This window comes from Cupressus sempervirens, chromosome 2, assembly GCF_028749045.1.
Source record: "Cupressus sempervirens isolate cs-2001-9-10 chromosome 2, ASM2874904v1, whole genome shotgun sequence".
NCBI lineage: Eukaryota > Viridiplantae > Streptophyta > Pinopsida > Cupressales > Cupressaceae > Cupressus > Cupressus sempervirens.
Genome location: NC_143119.1, coordinates 322104029 through 322113201, shown reverse-complemented (window position 1 = coordinate 322113201; position 9173 = coordinate 322104029). Strand labels below are relative to the sequence as shown.

Sequence of the window (9173 nt, the reverse complement as noted above, 5' to 3'; positions counted from 1 at the left end):
TCTCTCTACCCATCTGATCTGATTTTTGTTTCATCATTACACTGTAACCGACTTCTAAATATCTCAACTAAAGGATGAAATCAAATAACTAAATCTGAACACATGCTAATTGATCAAATTTTAGCCAAAACACCATGAAGACACATAATAATCAGATACAAAAGTTACTGAATGTATTTTAGGCATCTTTTCACTGAATCTTGAAATTGGTGATTCAAAACATCTGATAAAACATGCCAACCAATCTCTGATAGAAAACCCCCTGTAGTAGGAACAGACTATGTTCTGTGTAAAAACTAGCTCTGGAATCGAAAATTTTGTCTTCTCTAGATTTTGGCGATATATAATATCACCTATTTGGCCTTCAGGAAACCCCATGAATCTCATTTTGAAAATTACTCCTTTGGTAGAAACTAGGTCTACAATTTAGATTTTAAATTTCATAAAATTTAAAATCTCTAAAGTTGAAACTTTAGACTATGCCCTTTGAAATTTAAAAGAATGTGAACATCCACTTAAAATGATTAAGATCATTTTCTAAACAAATCTTTATAGTAAAAAATAATTTTTTTTACTTTACAATATTTTTCCACCCTCCAAATTCAAGGTCAAACTAGGTTTGATCGAGTGACACGTGTCACTCATTGATTGGTTTCTCTACACGCCTGCCACTAAATTTCTATGTCACCATGTGCATGGGCTCGATGCCATGCAGTGCAATCCCACTTTCCTACATTTTTTAACTAATGTGCATCTTATTTTTATGAGAAAGTTCCATCCGTTATATTGTGACACGTGTCACGATCTGAGCACCTCCTATCTCAACTTGCTCTTGAGCGTGTGCTTAAACGAGGATCCTTCTTCATGGCTGCTTCCTTTACTTATTGTGTGATCTTCATATCATGAAGTCATCCCCTACCTTCATGTAGGCCTCTCTACCTATAGCGTGGTTTTCTGCTTCATGCTTCCCTCTGCTTCTAACTGGCATGAAGCTCCTTTAACTAGCGCTTCTTCCTATGTCATGGACTATCTTCATAACACCTCCCTCTTCTTTGGACAACTTTTTACTCTATTTCATTGCAGTTTGGCCTTGGATGGGTGTGTTCTTCTTGTGGACTCCTATGTTTACTAGCAAATTCCTCTTTCTTAATCACCCTGTGTGGGTTCTTTACTCTGACTCCCCTGTTGCTGCTCTTCACTCCAATTTGGCATTTTTTTTCTTGTTATGCTTCCCCTTTTTTAAGCCACTTTGGGCTCTCCTCTTTCCTTTTCTAATTTTGATAGCAGCCTTTTGTGTTTGCCATAAAAATAGTTTGACCTAACTATAGGACTATAGGATTCGCCATAATCTTGGCCCCCCTTTTACCCATTGCTAATTAGCAACCACGATAAGGAAATTTGTTGCATATGAACCATTCTTTAATCGTAAAACACTCACATCAACATCTAATACAATTGTAACTCCTTTCAAAATTGTCTTTGGCATCCTTTTCAAAATGAAGTTCCATAAGATCCTCTTTTGAAAGCGGCTCTTCCTTTTATACATGGTATTTTGGGAGTCCCCTATTCATTCACAATATATGAAGCTATCTCAGAAATGTACTCTTCCCAATCCATTGGGTGCACAAGTTGGTTGTCAATAAAAGGATATCTGCAAATCCTAAAGGAAATGGGCATACTTTTTCCTTTACAACATACTCCAATACTTCAATTATTTTCTCTTTTGATGGTGCATTGACAGGAACATTTAAACAATGAGACCTAACTATTTCAATAACTTGTGATGCACCATTTCAACATAACATTATTCGGTAGACTCCATTATATAGTTCCATTGTTCGTTGAAGAGAGTGTTGGGCTTATTTAGATAGTTTGTCAACCTCATTGAGAACCAATACTTTGTAACCCTTATTTCCATTTATATCGATGGGTGTACTTTTGGCCATTTCTTTAATAATCTCTTGAACAACATATTTATCTTGGAAGCCCACGTCATTAGAATTCAATTACACATGGTAAGTACTTGAGATTTTTGTCAATCTCCACTTCAATTATCCTTGCACCAACCTTAATCTCCCTTTTTCACCATCATTGCTAGAAAACTCTTCCAACATTCCATTGCTGCCTTCAATCCTTTTCATCCCACATATCAATCCTATGCAATAGTTATTATTAATATTTGAATCTAATAAAAGTAAACTTTGAACCTTGACCTGATTACTTTCCCAATCAATCTATGAGGATTAGTTGGACCCCAAAGTGGGTCTGGCTAAAAAAAAATTCATTTTCAAATGATTGAATCCTCAAACTAGCCCAATAACCTTCCAATACTTATTGAAATTGAATTTGAGCATTAATTTGATCATTTAAACTCATTTACCCACTTTTTTGCAAACTCTAAATTTGGTGCCAGGAGGTCCGTTGACTAGCCTTAAAAACTAATTCAAACACTTGACTGGGCTTTGAAAACTGAAACACTAAATCTTTGTTCTACATACTATCACCCTGTCAAATTTCATCTTATGATGAATTTGAGGTCAAAAGATATTCACTGTCAAAGTTGTCCTCTTAAAATCACCTATAGTGAAACATGTTAGAAAACATTGAACTGGATTTAGATTTGGCTTTGAAAACTGGGAAAACTGACACTTGGGAAGGTAAAAACTGGGGAATTGGTTCTTTGTCAAGAGGTGAATATAAATCTAGGTTTTAGGCTCATGACGAATAACAAGATACATTTGGCCAATAGTCAAAGTGAGCTACTTGGATTTGCTAACTGGAATGAATGACAAGAAATTGATTTTTGTAAATAGAATTGACCTGGATAAGTGTGCAAATGGATTTGTCAAGAACTGCAAATTGACACACTTGGAGTATTTTTGGAGGAAAACATAGGGGTATAATCCATTTGATCTAACCAATCACGAATCTCAAGTTATAATCCCACGAATAGGGATACTGACATATCTGCAAATGCTGACACCAGTAAAAAGTTACAAACTGTGTTTGAAATCACGTTTGAAAACTGATCAAATGGATTTGTCACGACTTAAAAATTGACACATAGGAAGTCTCTGACATCTATAATGCAACACAAAAAGAATTTCAAGATTTTGATCAACTGGGTCAAAATTACAACATGTCAAATAGGGCTTCCTAGGAATGTGTGCAATGTGCATCAGCACGAAAGCAGTAAGCTACCAACTTTGACGGATTCAAAACCTAGTTAAAAAGATTTGAAATGACTCAAAATCTAAAACATAGGCTCTTAGCTATGGACACTAGACACTCCCAAAGTGGTGTATCATGAAACTATTTTGGGTTTGAGATATTCAAGTGCAAACAAGGCTTCCTATCGCTGTTCGACATGTAGGGTAAAATGCAAGTTTGAAACTAGCTCAAAACAAGGCTTCACGTAATGACTCAAAATGTCAATTTAACATCATGGAACACATAGACACATTAAATTTAGGGTGTTAGAAACATTAAACACATCTTGGGGCTCAAAAGTATAGCTGGGTACACATGCTGATGAAGGTACGCTTTGATACCACTGACGAAGTACTGCTTTGATACCACTAACGAAGGTCCACACCACCCTTACCAACTCACAACCAAGAATGCAACAATACGAATACAATTTTTTTATACTTGAAAATCCAATAGTAATTACAATAACATTTTTGCAAGATCTCTCAAGATCCAATGCAAACCCAAGCTAGTCCAGATCCACACTCTGGTAGAAACCTCTAAGATCTCAACTTGTGCTTGCAAGCCACCAAGCAACGTCCTTGTTTCTAAACCATAGTCACTAGATCTTCTCCAACTTTATCCAAGATCCAAGTGTAAACTACCTCACATTCGGTGCTCTGTCTACACTCACAACTCCATCACAATCCTGCTGTAAACTGCCTCACATTCAACGCTCTGTCTACACACTCACAATTCCATCACAATCCTGCTGCAAACTACCTCACATTTGGAACTCTGTCCATAGAATCAAGAAAATGCACTCTTCACTTCCTCCTTCTCTTTCACACCTTGAAGCCTTCCAAGCTTTCCAAGCTTCACCTTTCACAACTTCTACTTCCCGAGCTTCTCCTTCTCAAGCTTCTCCTTGAGCTTCCACTTCTCAAGCTTGATTAGAAATGCTCATATGCCTTGCTTAAATAGGCAATTACCACCCAATACATGACTTATCCACAACCTTTTAGAATTCCTTCACAACCTTCTACAACTTCCATAACCTTCTACAATATCCACAACTTTCTACAATATTCATAACTTTCTAGAATTCTACCCACACTCCTCGATAAATGGAATGACAACCATTTTTATTTTATTTTTTCTATTATGCCACCTATGCACCTCAAAAATAGAAATTTTTCCTTTACTCCTTTTTTCCATTTATTTTATTTTTTTATTATTTCTCCTCTAATTTTTGTCACTTTCTCTCTCCTCCACAATTTTTTTTTTCAATAATTTTCCCATGCAAGATGCTCCTGCATCAGACTCCCCTGGTAGATAGAAAAGTGTCTCCCACATTTTGACGCCAAAAATAAAGTTCTACAACCATCTTCATCTTCACCAAAGGTTTCCACCTCAACAGGGACAACAAAACCACCATGCAAATCTTCCACATCTGCATTACTCTATCAAACACCAGAATCTCAAACATCCAATCAACATGCTCACTCCTAGGAACAAACTGAACATAATGCTTCATTAGAAAACCCTCATCCACATGAACAACTAGTGAATTCATACCCGTGGCAACAAACCCCACATCAACAACCACATATAGATGTCCATCAGCACATGCCAAAATCTCTACACCAACAACCTCATTGCTCACAACAAGATGCTTTGCAAGATACAAGTCACCACCAACAACTAGATCATCCAAAACCGTGTGCTCAACAATCTCCATGTCAAACTCAACCATTTGATCATGAAAAGCAACCTCTATCCCAACATCAACAATGTTAGAAATATCTTCAGCAACAACCTCTAGTTGCTTTGTAGGTTCTGCATCAGACTCCACAAATTGATCAGCAAAACCAACCTCTTCCACCTTGACCTTCTTACCTTGATCAACCAATCTAGCATCCAACCAGGAAATCATCTTAGAAAAATTCCTCTCCACTATATCATGGATTTTTGCAATCATCTTAGGGTCCAATCCTCTTAGAGCCATCTCCCAAGATCTTTGTAAACCCTCTGCAACAAATCCTTCCCATGCTCCTTTTGACAACCAAATTGTTTGTAAGTCAGATCACAACCTGCCACCTCACATGAAAAATCAAGAACCACATCACAAGTCTAGGACAATGGATCTCCAATCCACAAGCTCTCTACGATCATGCCTCAAAAAGATCAAGCTTTCATCTTTGCATCGATCGATCAAACTGCATGTCCTCCCAAGGTCCTAGTGTAAATTGCCTCAACTTTGGCAATCTGTTTACACACTTAGGAACTCCCACTCTAATAAACTTCACCCTACCAAGGTCCTGGTACAAGTTGCCTCACACTTTGGTGATCTACTTCTACACTCAAGAAATCTTGCTCTAAGACCACTTGATGAAGGTATGCTCTGATACCACTGACAAAGTACTGCTTTGATACCACTAATGAAGGTCCACACCACCCTTACCAAATCACAACCAAGAATGCAACAATATGAAGACAATTTTTTTATACTTGAAAACCCAATAGTAATTACAATAACATTTTTGCAAGATCTCTCAAGATCCAATCTAAACCCAAGCTACTCCAAATCCACACTCTGGTAGAAACTTCTGAGATCTCAACTTGTGCTCGCAAGCCACCAAGAAACCTCCTTGTTTCTAAATTGAAGTCACTAGCTCTTCTCCAACTTTATCCAAGATCCAAGTGTAAACTGCCTCACATTCGATGCTCTGTCTACACTCACAACTCCATCACAATCCTATTGTAAACTGCCTCACATTTAGCGCTCTGTCTACACACTCACAATTCCATCACAATCTTGCTGCAAACTACCTCACATTCGGCATTCTATCCATAGACTCAAGAAAATGCACTCTTCACTTCCTCCTTCTATTTCACACCTTGAAGCCTTCTAAGCTTTCCAAGATTCACCTTCCACAACTTCTACTTCTCGAGCTTCTCCTTCTCAAGCTTCTCCTTGAGCTTCCACTTCTCAAGCTTGATTAGAAATGCTCATATGCCTTGCTTAAATAGGAAATTACCACCAAATAGATGACTTATCCACAACCTTCTAGAATTCCTCCACAACCTTCTACAACTTCCATAACCTTCTACAATATCCACAACTTTCTACAATATTCATAACTTTTTAGAATTCTACCCACACACCTTGATAAATGGAATGACAACCATTTTTATTTTATTTTTTCTATTATGCCACCTATGCACCTCGAAAATAGAAATTTCTCCTTTTCTCCTTTTTTCCATTTATTTTATTTTTTTATTATTTCTCCTCTAATTTTTGTCACTTTCTCTCTCCTCCACAAATTTTTTTTTTTCCAATAATTTTTCCATGCAAGATGCTCTTGCATCAGACTCCCTTGGTACATAGAAAAGTGTGTCCCACAATTTGATGCCAAAAAGAAAGGTCTACAACTATCTTCATCTTCACCAAAGGTTTCCACCTCAACTGGGACAACAAAACCACCATGCAAATCTTCCACATCTGCATTACTCTATCAAACACTAGAATCTCAAACATCCAATCAACATGCTCACTCCCAGGAAAAAACAAAACATAATGCTTCATTAGAAAACCCTCATCCACATCAACAACTAGTGAATTCATACCTGTAGAAACAAACCCCACATCAACAACCACATTTAGATGTCCATCAACACATGCCAAACTCTTTACACCAGCAACCTCATTGCTCACAACAAGATACTTTGCAAGATACAAGTCACCACCAACAACTAGATCATCCACGACCATGTGCTCCACAATCTCCATGTCAAACTCAACCATTTGATCATGAAAACCAACCTCTATCCCAACATCAAAAACCTTAGGAATATCTTCAGCAAAAACCTCTAGTTGCTTTGCAGGTTCTGCATCAGACTCCACAAACTAATCAGTAAAACCAACCTCTTCCACCTTGACCTTCTTAGCTTGATTAGCCAATCTAGCATCCAATCGAGAAATTATCTTAGAAAAATTCCTCTCCACTATATCACAAATTTTTGTAATCATCTTAGGGTCCAATCCTCTTAGAGCCATCTCCCAAGATCTTCGTAAACCCTCTGCAACAAATCCTTCCCATGCTCCTTGTGACAACCAAATGGTTTTCAAGTCAGATTGCAACCTGCCACCTCACATGAACAATCATGAACCACATCACAAGTCTAGGACAATGGATCTGCAATCCATAAGCTCTCTACGATCATGCCTCAACAAGATCAAACTTTCATCTTTGCATCGATCGATCAAACTGCATGTCCTCCCAAGGTCCTAATGCAAACTGCCTCAGCTTCGACAATCTAGTTTACATGCTCAAGAACTCCCACTCTAATAAACTTCATCCAACCAAGGTCCTGGTACAAGTTGCCTCACACTTCAGAAATCTGCTTGTACACTCAGGAACTCCTGCTCTGAGACCACTTGATGAAGGTACGCTCTGATAACACTGACAAAGTACTGCATTGATACCACTAACGAAGGTCCACACCACCCTTACCAACTCACAACCAAGAATGCAACAATATGAAGACAATTTTGTTATACTTGAAAATCCAATAGTAATTACAATAACATTTTTACAAGATCTCTCAACATCCAATCCAAACCCAAGCTAGTCTAGATCCACACTCTAGTAGAAACCTCTGAGATCTCAACTTGTTCTCGCAAGCCACCAAGCAACTTCCTTGTTTCTAAACCGCAGTCACTAGCTCTTCTCCAACTTTATCCAAGATCCAAGTGTAAACTGCCTCACATTCGGCACTCTGTCTACACTCACAACTCCATCACAATCCTACTATAAACTACCTCACATTCAGCGCTCTGTCTACACACTCACAATTCCATCACAATCCTACTGTAAACTGCCTCACATTCGGCACTCTATCCACAGACTTAAGAAAATGCACTCTTCACTTCCTCCTTCTCTTTCACACCTTGAAGCCTTCCAAGCTTTCCAAGATTCACCTTCCACAACTTCTACTTCCCGAGCTTCTCCTTCTCAAGCTTCTCCTTGAGCTTCCACTTCTCAAGCTTGATTAGAAATACTCATATGCCTTGCTTAAATAGGCACTTACCACCCAATACATGACTTATCCACAACCTTCTAGAATTCCTTCACAACCTTCTACAACTTTCATAACCTTCTACAATATCCACAACTTTCTACAATATTCATAACTTTCTAGAATTCTACCCACACACCTCGATAAATAGAATGACAACCATTTTTATTTTATTTTTTCTATTATGCCACCTATGCACCTCAAAAATAGAAATTTCTCCTTTTCTCCTTTTTGCCATTATTTTATCTTTTTATTATTTCTCCTCTAATTTTCGTCACTTTCTCTCTCCTCTACAAATTTTTTTTTTTTTCAATAATTTTCCCATGCAAGATACTCCTGCATCACATGCACTTAAAAGCATTTACAAGGCTCAATTTTTTAATGGTGTTGAAAATTGACCATGCAATTTTTAGCACCAACACAATTTACATAGGATTCAAATCCCAAAATTTCAACAATCCAATTAAATTTCTTTCATGACCTTAATCAAGGGATCCATAGCATTTTCTGCAATACATTGCTAATATCACGGAGGGAAAAAAATCTGACCAGGTGACAAAGAAACATAACAAGGAGACAAAATCAAACATTCATATCCATACTAGGTTTTGACAACAGGATTCAACATTGAATCAAAACTAGGGAAAGGTGGATTTTTCCAATAGGAGATGTCAGACACAACACCAAATTAGGTGCCCAATCAGAGCTATAATTCAAGAACTTCCATTCTTCCATTTTTGCATGACAAAAATCATATGTGGTTTGTGCTAATAGGTAGGGGCCCATAACACCCTACCCTCTCTCCCTCTTCTCATCTTGAGAAGAGACTCTACACTATTAGAGTTCAACTAAATACCTTTCCTAAAATTGGCCACTTCTGCCCTATCCAAGGGTGAGCAATG

General features: G+C 37.7%; 1 pseudogene; it reads right to left on the bottom strand.

The window, feature by feature from the left end:
* Positions 1-1491: 1491 nt before the first annotated feature.
* LOC149572407 (replication factor C subunit 3-like) lies at positions 1492-7222 on the bottom strand (annotated as a pseudogene).
* Between the last annotated feature and the right edge of the window lie 1951 nt (positions 7223-9173).